General features: G+C 45.2%; 1 long non-coding RNA gene across 1 annotated transcript in view; it reads right to left on the reverse strand.

Annotated features, from left to right (window-relative positions):
* The window catches only part of LOC118109968, a 33,864-nt gene that overhangs the window by 14,902 nt on the left and 1,786 nt on the right, over positions 1 to 17,176 (reverse strand). The gene's annotated exons all lie outside the window — the stretch shown is intronic.

Consider the following 17,176-nt stretch of genomic DNA (forward strand, 5'->3'; position numbering starts at 1 on the left):
GTGAACAGGGAATGGAGCTGTGAGTGTGTGTGCATGTGTGTGTGTTTGAGAGAGAGAGAGAGAGAGAAAGATGATGTTGGGGGAGGAGAATCATGGGGGCAGAGGAGGGAGGGGAGGTATAAAGGGAGATGGAGAGGAGGGGGGTGCAAGCAAGAAACATGTTTTGAAATATTAATCCGTGGTTCTGGCCGTGGGCTGGTGCACAGAGATGAAAAAAAAAAAAGCAAGGGGAACCTTTGAAGCGAGGGAATGTTCCCTGCGTTTGTGAAGTCGGCGCAGACGGCCATGTTGCTGGAGAACAACTGGGGCAGGTGCGGAGCGTCTCTACCTCACATCTGAGAGCCCTCGTCCCCGCTCTCCCCCGTATATACGCCTTATTGGTGCAGCGTGTGTTTAGAGTGCTCCCTTTACCCGGCCCTGACACAAATGAGATGAGTGTGTTACAGTCTCTTAATCCCCGGTGCCTTGTAAAGCCTTTGAAAGGAATACTTACTGCGGCATAAACTATCGTTCACAGTCTTAAAGCGAGCACATGAGGATCTGCGCTCTGAGGCGGGAGACGGCTTCCTGCGAGCGGCGTCCACCGGCTGTGGCATCATCGGATTTAGGCGAAGAGGAAAAGTGTATAACAGGATATCACAGGATCTTATTGAACCCTAATGACCTGCTGAAACCCTGTTATGGGGCTAATGGATTCAGCACTCTGTTGTGACTGGCCTGTTATAGCCGCGGCCCACTTGCTCACAGCCAGCTCGCCGGCCGCATCACCTCTCTGCCATCTCTCACTGGCCTTACACAGGATCGCAGTACACGCACAACGCCCCCCCAGTCTCCAGCTGTAACAGAAACACAATACACAAGCAGAAGCATGAAGGCATCTGCAGAAAGTGGCATAAAGTGAAGGCTCATTAAACATGGAAGAAAAAAAAAACTCATTTAGGTGGATAACTTAATATGCAGTCCTCGGGTTTACCACGGCAAACACATCCGCTGTGAAGACAATACATTAAAACACTTTGAAAAATCACATTGGGAAAAGTCATCGTCATTAAAGCGTACTCAGGCTAAGTATCTTAGATGAATTATGCTCCCTGCATCAAAAGACAGCAGGAATAACATTGAGAGTGTGTCCTTTTCTTTCTATTCTCCGGCAGCACCCTGCTGGGAAACTTGAAATTACCCTCTGTCTGGCTATTCTCCACTAATAATAATGATAAAGTTTATACTCCCTAATTATGCAAAGAACTCCCAATTAGCATAACTCGTCCTCTGTGTCAGTACAAACAGTAGAACACCCCGCGGGCCCATGATGGTTTCATTCTCAGCCTGTTGTTTTTTGTTTTTTTTCCCTTCTTTAATTTCTTTTTTTCCTGGCTCCTCTTGTGAGTTAATGAAGATGTATGTTAATAAAGATAGCTGCTGCGGTGGTGGGGGTGCAGGTGCAAAAGGAGCTGCTGTCTAGGTGGTGGGGATGTGTTAAGTATGCTGCCCTCTGCAGGCCCCCCAGAGATGCTGCAGGGCTGTGAGAGGCACAGGCCTGGGGACTCGGTGGGGAGGCGGTGACACACTCTCTCTCCCACAGCCTGCAGCGGAGATTAAAGATGTATGTTTAGGGCAGATCAAATAGAATGCAGAAATCCACAGGCCTACTGAGAGAAAACAACACATTACCAAAGATTTTAAATAAAACCATACACACTGTATGCTCGGGGCTTCGTCTGAGCCCCGAGTCCTGGCGGCTGATAACATCCATCAAGCCTGCTATCATCAAAAGAAACAGGCATCCTGAAAACCAGAGCTACTGGTTGCGATTTGTGCATTTTTAAGGATGATGCTGTCCTGAGGGGGAGGCATGAATGTAACTGTGAACAAATGTCAGATTCTTCCCATGCAAATGAGTGTATAATGGTTGCATGGGAGATGGCAATCAGTCCTTACAGACACAGATAAGTGACTCCTGGGACTCAAAGGTGTCGCACATAGTTTTTTTTTTATGCACAGGAGCAAGGGAGGAAAATAAGACATTAAAGGCGGAGGGAACAGAGGCGGGGAAGTGTGCACTATGTACTACTGAGTGCTGATGAAAGTGCCTGTAAGTCCTTAAGGGTTTGGCAGTAAACACTACAAACAGACAATCCCCAGAGAGCCCCATCAGCGCCCTCCTCCTCCTCCTGTCTCTGAGGAAGTGCTCTTTAAGAGGGGACGCCATTAAGACCACACCGATTGCCCGAGACGCAGCATTTCTTTGAAAAAGTCCAACCAGATGCCAGGAACCCTCAAATAGATCCAGCCGCCTCTGCTGACTTGTGCTCTATCAGGTATCCTCAGCACTGGTGAAAGTCACAGCTGATGGTGTGGAGTGGACACCCATCCACCACATGACGCAGCGATATCCAATCAGCAAACGGCGTTTTTACACATCAGCAGCACTCCAGAAGGCCCGTGTGTCGGCTCGAGTGTCCACATTCCTGCTCAGTGGGTCGCTCGGCCTGACCACGGACGCACACACGTAAACTGGCGTGTACAATGAGCAGGGTGGAGCTCTGTTTCCTGTGAGAAGTGGAGATGAAAGGTCACATTATGGTGTCAGATTAGACATGGCTTTGAGTCCCGTCCTCTCAGAGCTCGCTCAGACACATTAGAGGGACATGTTTTCCCATCGCCTCATTTGAGGTGTGCTTGTGAGCCTCACAAAATCCTCTCCCCTCTTTAGATCCCACTTCCACCGCCTCAGGCGCTCGCAGAGAAAGAGAGGCAAGAGTGAGAAGGAGTGCGTGTGCGTGTGCGTGTGTGTGTGTGAGAGAAAGAGAGGATTTCACGAATGCCTTCATCATTTAAACGGCTGTGCTGTCGCTGGAGCGCAGCATGAATAATTCATTGAGACTGCTCCTTCTTCAAACAGACAAATAGAACAGGATTACGCCTCCACAAAGCAAACGGTAAACACCACAATCAAAACAACAGAATTAATTAGGTAATTAGGGAGACAAAATAAATGTGAAATAATGATAAACTCTTCAGAGACCGCAGCTGCAACTCTGTTACAGTATTCAAATATGCAGATACGAGAGTTCAGAATACATTACGGGCTCAGAGGATTGTTTGGAGTGAATGGCATTGGCAACCATTTTTTAAAAAATGATGAGATTCAACATATAATCCAAGCATTGCAGCGCTGAGGAGGAATTTCAAAAGTGTATTTGCAAGACGGCCTCACACAAATCTATATGAAGCCAATCAATCAACAGTGATAAATATTCAAAAGCTTTTCCAGGAGATGATCAACACAGAGTGTATTTGCCTACTTATTGTTTGTATTGCTTAAAATCCCAGGGCAAGAAGGACTTGTGCTCTTTATCTACGCTTGCGTTTGAATTTTGAGATTATAAATCATATCTGTGATGAATACATTTCTATATACACAATGACACGGCTGAGTAGGAAAAAAAACACAGATGGAGGCTTACATAATTGAAGAATGAACAGCAATCCAGCTCAAGGATTTGTAGTTCATTTGCAGTCAAGAGTTAAGAGGGCATTTATCTCCTTTTCATTCCAGCTGGAGTATTTCACTGCTCTGTAGCTGATTAAAAGTGTAAGCAAAGAGAATCCCCCTCATCTGTCGGAGAAATCCAACCATGAAGAACAAGTGACAAAAAGCATGTGGAGGAGAAGACCTACAGAGGATTTTTGTTTGCCTTGTGATCTGGAAAGGTCAGATGCTAAACCCTCCGCTAGCGGCAATTAATGTCTTCCACTGGCGGCGCAGGACGTGCGGCGAACGTCAGCCGACATCCTCGGCTTTCATCACATGACGGAGCATGGCAATGGGGGTGGGGGGGGGTTGGGGGCTTAGGTGAATATGAGCTATCCGTTTCAAGCAATATATAAATCACATTTCCAATTTGCAGCCCTTGAACAGCAATTTAGAGCGGGATGAGGAGGTTGAGGCATAATGACAGCTTCTCCAGGGTTTATTGAAAGTGATGAATGCTCAGAAGAGGGGGGATTGCTCAATGTGAATTCATGAATTTGAAAGAGATGATTTAAGCAGAGATCAGTTTGAAAAGTCCTACAGCTCAATGTGACGCAACGTTTCAAGGGCAGGAGCATGACCAAGTGAAAAAAGGAAAAAGACAGAAAGACATCCTTTCAACCGCCTGAAAAGCCCTTCTTTTTTGCCACTGGAACAAATTAGCTCTCTAAATCTGATAATGCATCCACCCGCACCAGTTTCATCAGCAATATCAGGGCGAGGGGGACACTGCATGACACACTAGAGTGGAGAGATGCAGCGGAAAGCGTGCAGCATATAATGATGGATGAGTATGAGGATGGAGAACAGGCCTTGATGTGGACCCGAGCAGCAGGGGTCACGGAATTAAGGAAAGAGAAGCAGTCGTTATGCCGGAGAGTGAGTGCGAATTTACTGCCGAGCTGCCTCTAAACTGCAGGGACTAACTATATTACCCGCTGCCGGATACAAACCCCTGAAGACGGCATTAAAAGGCTCTACAAGACCGACTGGAATACAGCGTTGCTATCAAAGGACCACAGGAACAGATCCCCTGTGTTGGGAGAAAAGAAAATACATCACTAATAAATGAACATGAGATACAAAGAAAAAGGGAAAAACTGGGACAAAAAAGAATGAGGCGCTCATATTTTGTGCGAGTCAAATGGAATGGAGAATGAGGAGCTGCTGCTGCTGCTGCTGCTAATGTCCTGCAGGGGCAGGGCGGCTGTTTTTCGACGGCAGCACATCCCCGTCTCTGCCAGCACTCATTTACTGTTCTCATTAATATCCCTGCTCTGAGGAGGAGAGAGACAGCAGCCGTGAAACAGCCTCCCCCGTCTCCTCCTCCCTCCCTCCCTCCATCCGCATGTGCCTGTTCCACTGGGTCCCCCTCCCTCTCCTCTCATCTCCGCCTCTCTGTAGTTCAGTAATTGGGCTCAGCTCATTGTTATTCAAAACCCTGTAGAACCAATTAGCTGCAGACCTCCTGACCCTGGGTTGCTATGTAATGGTGCAAGCTAAAGACTCTAAGTGAGGAAGCCAAGAGCAAAGGTTTTAAATTCCTTTAGTTCCTGATTAATAATCCTGTCAGGGCGATCAGAGACATTAAAGAGAGACTCTGGTTCGGCTCCTGCTTTTATGGCTTCTCCCTCATTTCTAGGCTGTCCATTAAAGCTTAATGATGCCGGGGGTTGCTCTCTCTCCTCTGTCTTGTCAGATAAATGTACAGTTAACAGGATAATGAGGAATCCTGATCCCCCAGCAATCTGGGACAAAGCAGCCCTGTGACCCCACCGGGGAGAAGTAGGGCATATAGCTAAGGGGAAGATGAGCGGACAGCAGAGAGGACAGCGGCAGCGGTGGTGGTGTGGATGGTGGACCCGAGATGCCCGGCCACCCCGGAGGATAGAGATGAAAGAGACAAGGGCAGATAAAACCTAGGGTGGAAAGCAGAGATGAGAGGGATGCAGATAACACCTCATGCAACATTGATGAGGAGACTGAAGGTAAAAGAGGAGCGGCGGTGGAGGCTTTCCTTGGCAGCTGGCGCTAAAAGTCATTTGTTTAGCTGGGAAACACGGTGCAGATGTTACAGTGCAACACTGAGGAAATAACAACTAATCAGCTACCCAGGAAGATGGTTTATTAAAACCTGTTTATGTAAACTGGTTTTATAGCAGCATATGTCCATAGATTGATTAATTTTGCATAACAGATCACCACGCCACATGCTGCGGCAACATTTAAATATTTAACAGCACTCCGGGGCTTAAAGCATTTTTGGGAAATATACACTTCTTCACTCTCTGGCAGAGATTCAGATGAGAGGATCAACGCCTCTGTCGGTCAAATATCAGGTCGAATGAGAGCAGCACTTGTTTTAGCAAATGTAGCAAAACAGCCTGTTTACATTCAAGTGGCGATACCGTTGTAGGAAGTGTGACTCTGGTCCGTTGGGAGGGAAGGATGACGTAGTGCGGCATCGCTCCACAGATGGAGGAGGTCAGGGTGGAAGGATGCATCGACAAAATGCCATGGGAAGCAGTTGTATGTTTTGGGACTGGAAATGTCACACTGGCAGTAGTGGCAACAGATCAAGATCAGATAACTAATTAAACACAAACTTAACAGCAAATTGAACACCTAAATAAACATCAGTGTGATTAGAACTTATTCAAATTGACAGAAACTATCTTTGAGAAAAATTTACTTCACACATACTTTTAGTCACTGAGGAGGCGGTATTTCAGACCTATTCTGCAGCCAACCACCAGGTGGCAAATGAGATGTTTTGGCTTCAGTTTTAGGGAACAGTCATGTCTTTCATCTTCATATACAGTTTCCACTGGTCAAAAAAACTCAAAAAAATCTGACTGGCAGTGATTGAAACATGACATACAGGTGAAAAAGCTAATTTCTTGGCAGTCAAAATGCTGATGCGGTACCTTCTCCTGCACTACATTATGGCCTGCATTGAATTTCCAGTCGTTAGCACATAAATAGCCATGAAAGTTTGTGTATTTATTGTTTTTACATCTTGGCAACAATGTTAAACAGCAATTTTTTTTCTTTCAGTCGTGCACAGAGCAACATTGGCAAGACTAGAGGTGAGAGAGCATCTCAGTTTTCCGGCAGGTTTGTAAAGTTGCACATGACGCACCGGAGAAAAAAAAAACAGAGAGACAAACTCTTCTTCTGGCAATGAGAAAGAAGTCAATCGCGTCTTTACCCTTTAATTTTGGTGCAAAAGAGGTATCATCTACTGTCCTTCTAGTGGTTAGTTTCCATTTTATGGAACAAATAATTGTATGAAATCGTCAGGAGGCACAACACCTACTTTTCAGATCGGTCCATATAAGGCCACTGACTTGTCCTGTTTATGAATCGTCCCTGCAGGGGATTACAGTTTGGGAGCCAAGAGGACACAGAGCTCACACCTGTTTTCTCAAACCTGTTTGGAAAAGTTGTGGTGTTTGCATTCCTCGCACTCAAGTGCTTATTTGGTCGAGCTCTCCGGGCTTGGCCGAGAGTTGTGGGAGGATTCACATGCGATGCTGTAAACACTGGGCCGCCTCGAGCCCTTTGACACTGATGCATCGCCTCCCAGGCTGCTATAAATCCTTTTACAACTAACTCCATAAAGCTCTTTGATGCCTAAATATTTATGGTTGCCTGCGTTTCCCTTGAGGGTTGTTCTCTGTCAAAGTACCAACAGCACTAAGTCATGTGGAGCGACTCCAGACATCTTATCAGGGAGTCAGGGTAAAGGGCCTGGTGGTCTGGACATCTCCACCAGGAGGAGGAACACACAGGGAGGAAGGACCACTAATGAGTGCTTCTCCCTCCATCACTTCTGCTCACCGACCTCTTCTGTTAGTGGACTCAATTGACCCAGCAAACAAACACACCGCTGCGTGACCTCTGCCGACCAGACGGACAAACAAACAAACTTTCCCGTGTCAAAACTACCAAGCTCGCCGCTGACAGGGACCAGGATGCGCTGGACGTAGCACAAACACGCTGGAAATATCAATGGGCAGAGGATGACAACAGACATGACAGGCCGTAACCTTACCTGGCTGCCGCATGACTGACGGATCAGGAGGTCAAGCGGTGTCACCACCGTAGTACATGCTGTCAGCGTGTGGATACGAGACTGTCGGAGGGTAAATACAGGTGTGCTGACAGTGAGTCTCATAGGTGGGCGCCTTTCTGAAACATCTAATTTTACACGTCGCGGTGGTGCTGTCTGTTGCTAAACACGGCTGCTCCTTGAAACAAGTGACTCTAAAAAAGCAGCAGCGGGCCTGATGAGTCCTCGAGCATCCTCCCAGTGCTGTGATTACTGACGTTTACCCTCTTTAATATGTGTAATTCCCATTTTCTCTGATTCACGAGTAAGAGCCCTCAGGGGGACCACACTAAGTGGCAATCTGCCAAAGAACCTCCTGCAGGAAAGGCTCTAAGTCACGTCTCCTGCAGCAGTTAGACGCAGGAGTGGCAGTTACAGGTTACACTCACTCTACCTTTATTATTGTTATTTGCATCTCGGAGCTCAGATGATAGCTTGATTATACAACGTCTAATAGCATGTGCTTCACATGCAGGTGTGACATAATTTGAGTTCATACCTATATAAAAGGAACAGAAAAATACTGAGATGCTGTTTGACAAACACTGGCTATAATGTAGTGCAAATTGCACATTAGAGCCCATATAATTACCACTGCTTAGAACAGCCGGCATAAATAAATGACCACAGAGGACGCTAGGACTGGTATTTTCTAAATCCGTTTTCCAATACAGCCCGATACTTCACAGTAAGTCATAAACACGTGTGCCATCTAATCCAACATGTAAAAAAAAAATTTGGCACAAATATCACATTGGAGAGGCTTGTGATGCAGTGATGGTGGCGAGAAGCGTTGACTCACCTGGACGTGCTGTGATCACACAACACTTGACTGTTTGTGTTTGGGCTGAAGGTTTTAGAGCATCATGTTAAAGTTCATGAAGTCGAGCTCAGCCACAATCCAGTACGTCAGCTGACAGCAGCAGATCTCGACACCATCCCACATCAGCTGATCCCCTCCCATGCTGTTAATTGGCAAAGCTCATATTGCGCACTCTATTTAAGCTGCTCTACTCTTCCTGCTTCCACTGCAGGAGACCCTCCTCATCCCCAGCACCTCCATTTCCTACTGAATCTGACCTAATCAAAGTCATGTGTCGTCACTGACGCTGCTCTGCTCTGTGTCGGGGTCTTTTAGATGCTGCTCTCCCTGCCTCACTTTTCATGGAGGCTCATGGACGCAGTGAAGGAACATTTTACTAAAGTACAAGTACAGATACAAAGTAAAAGTAAGAGTACCACATTAATAATAATAATAACTTTAATTTATATAGCGCCTTTCAAGAGACCAAAGGACACTTAACATGTGTCACTAGGGACAAAAGTGAAAAGAATCCACACAGAACAGAAATAAAGAGCATTTCTGGCAGGGTGGAGTGTTAACTGAGTAAGTATATTTAAAATCATGAACTTACTTCATTTTGCTTTGGCCTCAAAGTGCTTACAGAGTGAAGCCTATTCCCTAATGCAACAATCATCTCGATCATTACGGCTGAGTCTGGGCCTTTTCTGAAACCACTTCAGGAGTTCCTTCTCCACTGAGGACTCGGTCACACATACGCAAATGTTTCAGTGACGAACCTTCGCCTCCCTTTCACTTCCAATCTGAGCGAGCGAGGAGGTGAATACAAGCGTCTTGTGGTGAAGCATAGTCACAGTCATTTTCAACTTTGGTGAACTTTGACCCACGGTATTCGCTTGACAATCGTGCACATGTAACCGCACACCCGAGGCTGTCGCAGGCGGGGTCTAATGTTACTGCCCGCTCTGATTGGATCAGTAGACCAATTCCCCTCTCATTATTGAGTAGTTTTGGAAATATAAAATACAAAATAACAATGTAGAAAGTAGAAAGTGCATGATATATGTCGTGGAGTAAAAGTCAAAAGTACCAAAAATAAATGGAAGGGTAGGGATAGGTGCTCTCCCTGCCTAAGGCTTTCTCCACGTATGCATGTGGAGGGGCAGCGAGGTTCCAGAACAGAGCCATACCGCCAAACATAACATATTACTATTATTGAAAGCAAATTAATTTTAAAAGTGGTCTTGACTGAAATGAAGAAAAAAAACAGGCACTTCTGTTCTGTTCCCATCTGGCCTCAGCTCTTCTTAACTTTATTTCCAGTGATTCATATTATTTTTCCACATCCCTCCTCTTTACTGACCCTTGACGACGGCTGGCTCCAACCTGACCTGAAACAGTAGCAGATCCGATCGACACCACAAGCAGAGCCAAGCGGTCCGCTGTCAAAATATTTTATTCCCCCGCTTCAGCTAAACAATGGAACAGAACTTCAGAGTCGAGTCAATATAATATTGGTTTTCTCCCACTTCCTGGCAGGAGGTGCTCTTAATCTCCACAAGCAGAGAGGATGTGAGAGGTGGTGGTTTCATTTAACGTCCAGTTAGTGTCCTCTTTTCATCTCTGGGTTCCAGAGTGAGCTTCAGGCCAAACACAGAAGGCCCTCTGTTGGAGAACAGCTACACGATGACAGACCCACCAAGAATGTTGCCCAGACCGCCACATGTAATACAGCACCAGAGTTCCCTTATTAAGGAGTGAAATAATTTCCACCAAAGCGGTTGGTGGTGCTGACAGCTCAGATTAATGCTCTCTGTAAAACAGCCAGAATAACAACTGCTCCTGCATGCATCGTGAAAACCAGTACGTTTGGCTGAGGGAAGCCTGCCAGCTCTACAAATTCATGCATATTTGGGTCTGTGAACATCTGCCAGTGCAAATAATTTATGCTGTTCTCTCAGCTAAGGGGCAGCGAATCCCCTCAGAAAACTTTTCTCCAACTTCTACAGCAAGCCTGCGCGTCCCCGTCCCCCCCTCCCTCCTCTCCCTGGTGTGAAGTGGTGCAGACACACGCTCCAACCGCAGACCAGGCTGAACGAGGAGGATCCTGAGGCGTGTGGGAAAGTCCCAGGCACCACTTCAGTCGACTGAGAGCCAACTGTTTCCTGTCCCTCTCTTCAGGGCCTCGGGGTTAGGAGTGTGCTCGTCAAGGCCATATACATAACATCCTCCGTGCTGCAGCATGAATGGAGCCCTGCCCTGGGTGGGATCTCCAGAGCGGCCCCAGACACGGAGCAGATATCTGCGTGCACGCCTCACTGTCAGGGCCCCGTAGACGTGTTCCTCCACTGGAGCAGTGAATATCTTATGAGCATTCGCGGAGGTGGATCAAAAACATTTGGGCTCGCCGACACTGCACCGCACTTCCAACAGCTCTGTTGTTGTGTTCCAACACAACGGTATCAGGTGATTAAACATCCGATGGGAGTCGTATTGATATTCAGAGCGCCACCTCAAACAGATGGCATATTAATCATTAATTGATTCTCTGCCATTTCTGTTTGATCTACGGCACAAAATTCTGGGCTAATTTAGCTCCACTATGAGCTGCTCGCTGATCACAGCAAGACTATTTATGAGTGCGGAGGGAACCTATCATTTTCCTCTAAAATTATAATAATACACTGCTCTCTGTTCCTGCAGTGAACAATCCATGCTGGCTACCGAGCCAGTCCTTACACCATTAGATCAGCACGAAAATTGAGGGACAACCATCAAAATATTTGTGTAATTACTCACTTGACAACTGATTATAATGCCTGTTAATAAAAAGAAAGTAGTGATTTAATAAATTATTACTTTGCCCTTTGACTCACACTGTGGGAGTGTGGGAACAAACTAACTAACTCTGCAAGGCGTGTATGTGCATGTGTGTGTGTGCGCGTGCGTGCGTGCATCACACAAGGCAAAAAGCTGTCAAGAATCTGTCCTCTCCTCCTCATTACTACTCTCGGCTTCACTCTCCCCTCGCGGTCCACGCCGCTCTCCTCCTCTCCTTCAGCAGACTGGCAGGAGGTCAGCATCGGGCCAATCCCCGGCAGCCCCAGCAGGGAGCTGCTGTCAACAAGCAACACGGATAAGTTTGAACACCGAGGGCAACGCTGTGGCACGTCGAGGTCAGGAGGAATCACTCAACCCAGAACTGACCAACAGCAAAGTTGGAGGAGATGTAACTGTCACGGTCCAGGACTCCTCGTGAGATACCACCACCACATTCCCACACATCTAAAGGAAGCTGCTGCCTGTCAGACGTGAATTGACAGAAGGCACGTTGTGTTGTTACTTTGCAACTAATTACATTTCACACAGTTTATTACTTACTTAGAGCTAAAACAGACAAATACAACAGTCCTGCAGTTAATCCTACCTTCATGAACCTTGTTATTATTATTATTATTATTAGAATAGTTGGCACTGTTTTACAGTGGTCTTGATTCCGCTTTAAGGAGATTTTTACAGTGTTTATGTATTATGCTGTATTGAGAGGGGGTTCTAATATTAACTCTACTCTGGGATCTAAATCAGGTTGAGATGAAACTGAACATTATAACCTTCATGGAGGTAGGATTCACAGTAAGGTATTTGTATTAGATTGTGTTAGTTTAATTTAGGCGTTCCTAATAAATTGGCAGCTGGAGTGTCTCATACAAACTGCTCTCATCTCAACAGATTATTTCTCAGCAAAGTCTGCCCTCTGCAGGTTAAATCGTGGTGTTTGGGTGTTGAAGTCTATTATGGACGGAGATTTATTGTAAAATAAATATTAAAATGTTATGTTTTTGCAATAAGAAAACATTTCAGAAGAAATAGTAAAAGTCAATGTTACTCCACTGAGCTGAATAGACAAAAAAGTGTATTAATGTGTTGCCATGAACTATAACTCCTCCTGCGGAATTCCATAAGTGCAGGCTGCTGTACAATAGATAATAAACTATAATGACACTCAGTAGAGTGTATACCTCCAGCAAGGCTCAATAGTCTCCTGATGAAACCACATTTAAATTCACCAAATCCATAAGATATTTTCTTAGAAATCAATGAAAATTGTTGAAATCTGCCCTCTGATCCAAATCTGAACCAAAATGTCTTCGTTCCTGACCCACAACATCCTTCCGCCATTCGTGGTAAGTAGCTTATCGCGAAATCTAAATGAACACAGGGACAAATCTACAGCACTGAGATGTGATCACAGCCAGACACTGAGCCGTGGATCAAAGCTGAGGGAGACACTGGGGAGCAGCAGATGAAAGAGGAACATTAAGCTGTTTACTGGGGTGACATGAAAAAGGTGTTTTAGCTCCGTATTGGGCCTAATGAGGGAGACGCAGGCTTCTCTTATTAGATACTCAGAGCTGTCGGTTCACAGCCTTTCACATCCACATCAAAAGAAAACTCCTGTTTCTGCCGAGGTGATGTCTAATAATAGTATGATTAACTTTCAACTATTTCGCTGACAGGCTCACGTGCGCTCTGAAGGTAGCTGAGGTCTCAACACTGTCACACCACAGACGTGTATATTTAACCTGTGACAATGGTGTGTGTTGTTTCCTGGTTCCCAACCTCCGGTCTGGCCCCCCCCACAAAGAGTCATAAGATCAGTTTAAATCGGTCAGGAAACATATTCATGATGAAACTTTCTAATCTTTGCAAGTTTTATTCAGTATAAACTTCTGGTTCATTATACTAATTAAGGATTCATAATTTGAATAAAATAAGGAAAATATAGTCTGGTTGAACTAAACCGGTTTTAGACATGGTCTTTTGAAAATGTGTGGAAAAACAGGCCTGGACAGTTTCTGGAGTTCATCTTTCACATATGAAGACGCGTGCCCAGCAACAGGAAATGGTCCGGAACATCCAGGCGAGGGGAGAAACCTGGTTAAAGCACGCAGGAGGCCGGACACCAGCGTCTGCTCTTGTCGTCAAAAGTTCTCCAATCTCATAAGTTGACATCTTCATCTTCTACGTGTAGGAAACCTCTTTTTCATCCTGTATTCTTTTCAGTTTTTTTCTGCCGTATGTTAGAAAGGTCAACTGCACGTCCACTCGTTCACTTTTCCTTGCTGTATTCTCACAGGGGCTAACTTGGACATTTTCCGGACAACTAACTCTGGGACTGGCATGAAAAGTTCTGCAAATTGTCCAGAGCATCTGACTGAGACATTTGCCTTTTCTCCAACAGCCCCTCCAGAAAACTTCAGGAAAATGTCTGCAGTTAAGTGCACGTCTGAAAGCAGCTTGACAGAAACTAGAAGGGCGAAGAGGGGCTGCAAGCTGCTCTGTTTTAACGAGTCACAAGCTAAGACTGCTGCAAACATAAAAGTATGCATGTGAAATCTTAACCTGCAAAGTGACTAATAAGTGCAGCTGTCAGGTTCACTTGCTCCCACAATGTGGTGGAAAAGAAATCTAAATGGTTCTTGAGTGGATTCACTTTGCACTGAGGTGGGTGGTGTCTCGGAGCGCTCATCACACACACACATGACAAAAACCCAGAGTGTAAATTGAGTAAAGGCCCCCGACACGCTCTGAAGTCTCCCACTGTGTTGGGATCCTGCGCTGCACAAAACCACTACTATGCCGCATTGAAACCAGATGGATCAAACGGGCCTCGGCCTTTACTTGGACTGTGTTATTGGAAAAAAAATCTCAGTAAGAATGACAGAATCTGGCCACTTCTCAGGAAAACAAATGGACACAGATGTACTTTTCCATTTTACAGGCTGTTTATGTCTTGCAAATTCCTTCTCCAGAAGAGTGGGGTATGTTCTTTCATGTTTTAATGGCGCCGAGTGACCGCAGCCCTTTGTGGCAAATGCACTTTTCCAATACTAATGACACACAGTCACATGAGGCTCTTGGCAGCAGCGTGCTACTGAGGCTGCATGCCCAATGTGTAATTAGTCTACCACTAACTCCTAGTCTGGGGAAACATTCACAACCAGATTAAACACTGAGGGTTTTTCACCTCAGAGAGCCCGAAGCAGATGGATTCACTCCGGAGGAGTCGTGGAGAAGCACAAATGGCTTTCATCAGTCACTTAAACTGATAACACTTGTTGTCTAATGGACAGGGGGGGGGGCTCTCAGCGATGCCTGCAGGACTTTGTCTTGAGTTTACGGTCTGAGAGAAGGATTGTATGACTGTCTTTTTATTGGCATTACATCTCCGCAGTAACCTAATCCGTCCCCGGGGTGGCCGTCTCTCATGAGCTTCTGTTAGAAGGAGAAATGACTTTGGAGAAATAAATCTGAAGCAGCCAGCGGGGTCAGCTTCCCAGCACCTCACAGAAACTGCACATGCACTGAGAACCACAGAGCTTCGGTGTGAAACTGCTGCCACTGTTGTTCTGTGCAATCCTGCCACCTGCTGGCTCTCACTCAACACTACACCAGATCAAACTTTTTCCAGAGGTGGAGGAGTTAATTGGATCTTTTACTTATAAGTAAGTATAAGTGATATTATAATTATCGTAATACAAAAATCACAGTGTGACAGTGTTTGTTTGTTTGCAGGATTATTCCAAAATGACTCAACTGATTTCCATTCACTTTTGTGGAGCTGTGGGATATGACTCAGGGAAGAAACCCTTAAGTTGTGTAGCAGATCCAGTAAAAAAAAAAAAAAGAGTCCTTTCATTAACTTTGCAAGACAGGGCGTTTTGCAAGATTGTTTTTTATTTCTCAGAGAATAATTCATGGATCTAAATGAAAATGAAATGAAATCTTAGGGGAATGATATCTACGTGTGTGTGGAATTTGGTGCCGCTTGATTGAATATAAGGGGACTGACTGTTGGGCCTTCGGGGGGATGAGCTCTACTGAGTCTCTAGTGTTTCATATTGATATTCACAAATTTGAGATAAACTACCAGAATGTTCTAATATTTTGGTTTGTTCCTTTGATTATATGAGAGAATGGATATTTTGCCTGTGTTTAATGTGAGCAGTCTGCAGAACGTTTCTGTGTAAATGGTTTTTGTATCTGATCACATGAGTACATGTAAATGTAATACAGTGATAATGTGACCAATCAGCCTTGGTTGTAGCTCCATAAAAACTGTAGGAGGTTGAATCAAAGAATCTGATTTTGTAACTGATCATATCTTTTGTTTTTTAACATGTAGCCATAGTGTGACATTGTCCTCTGAAATGTAGTGAACCCCAAAAGGTAGTGAAAAAGGGCAAAACCCCAGTTAAACAACCTTAAAATTGTACTGGATCAAATTAAATGTATTATCCAAATGTTATAGTTTATACATATAAAAGATCAACTCCTCTTTGCTCTGATATATAAAGCAGAACCACATATAGATGTTACAGTACTCATATTAAATCCTGTCCGTCCCCACAGGGCAGTGAACTCAGGTCGTTTCTGATGCCTGTTCCAGCAGGCCTGACTGAAGTGAGTCTTTTAGATGAGAGCAGACACATGAGGAGTATAAACCTGCTGAAACCATCACTCAGACTTTGTTTCAATAGCCGGGGCTGTATCATGCATACGTCTGTCTCTCTCATCTGTGGGGGTTATGGCAGCTCTACGGCTCAGTGTCACCAGGGTCACATAAAAAGCAAATCGCACAAGAGGGAGGCCTCTGCGTGACCCGGCCTCAAACGCAGAGTGTAAAGTGTTAATCGCGGCGGTAAACTGAGCCAAAACAGGCACTGAGGTGTCTCCCTGAACAAATCTGCAGAGGAGTCCTGTGTGTGTGTGTGTGTCAGTCTTTCTGACGGGCTGTTAAAAGCTATCAGGCTGCTGTGATCTGAGAGCACACCCCAGTGAAAAAGGCATATGGTCCTGGTTAAGGCCGAGGGACATCGGATTAAAGAAATTCCTCTTGAAACAGTTCTGAGCGGCTCTTGCCAAAACAACTGCGAGCGGCTGACACAGGCGAAACCACAAATCAGCCTGAAACTAATATTTAGCTTCTCTTTTTCATGTCGAGTAACAACAGCGGAAAAGACGCCAGCTGGAGGGGATTCTGCTGAACACATTTCAGAGCAGAGAGGTGAGAGGAGGAAGGTGCTGTGGCCTGGTTTCAATAGCCTATTACGTTTCTTTCCTCTACCGCGCCACATGCTTTCCATCACCCAGATGTTATTCCACCACTGGCACCTTCCTCAAACCATCAGAGCAGGAAAATCATTTCAGCCGATATGAGAAGAAAACGCTCACAAGTGTCTGCGTAATCCCCAGAGACTGATCACATTCACCAATTCACTTGAAATTATTTTAAAGTGGAGTAATAAAAGCTCGGAGGCAGAACCACAGCACACGGGCCCCAGACTGTGTCTTGTAAATGTTTAAATTAAAACCACATGTCCAGTTCATACCAAGTGAGCCATAAATTACAGTAAATATTTTTTTTAAAGGATGGAATCTTGGCTGCAGTCACTAAGCCACAATTAGCTGAAATAAAGCAGGTCACCATCAGCGTGATGATCCCATTCAAACATCCCAGGTTACTGAAAGCAACTAGACAGAACATGAGCAGATGATTAGGATAAAAAATTCCAGCAGAGCCTTAAAGTGAATGAAACAAGCTGAGGCAAAACAGTGGAGGCACCTGGAACTATGAGCAACTCCACTAATGTCAGAGGACATTTTTATTTAAATATAATATTATGTTTATTAGATATTTCAGGAAACAAGCAGTGGCATTATA

Source organism: Hippoglossus stenolepis, chromosome 5, assembly GCF_022539355.2.
Source record: "Hippoglossus stenolepis isolate QCI-W04-F060 chromosome 5, HSTE1.2, whole genome shotgun sequence".
NCBI lineage: Eukaryota > Metazoa > Chordata > Actinopteri > Pleuronectiformes > Pleuronectidae > Hippoglossus > Hippoglossus stenolepis.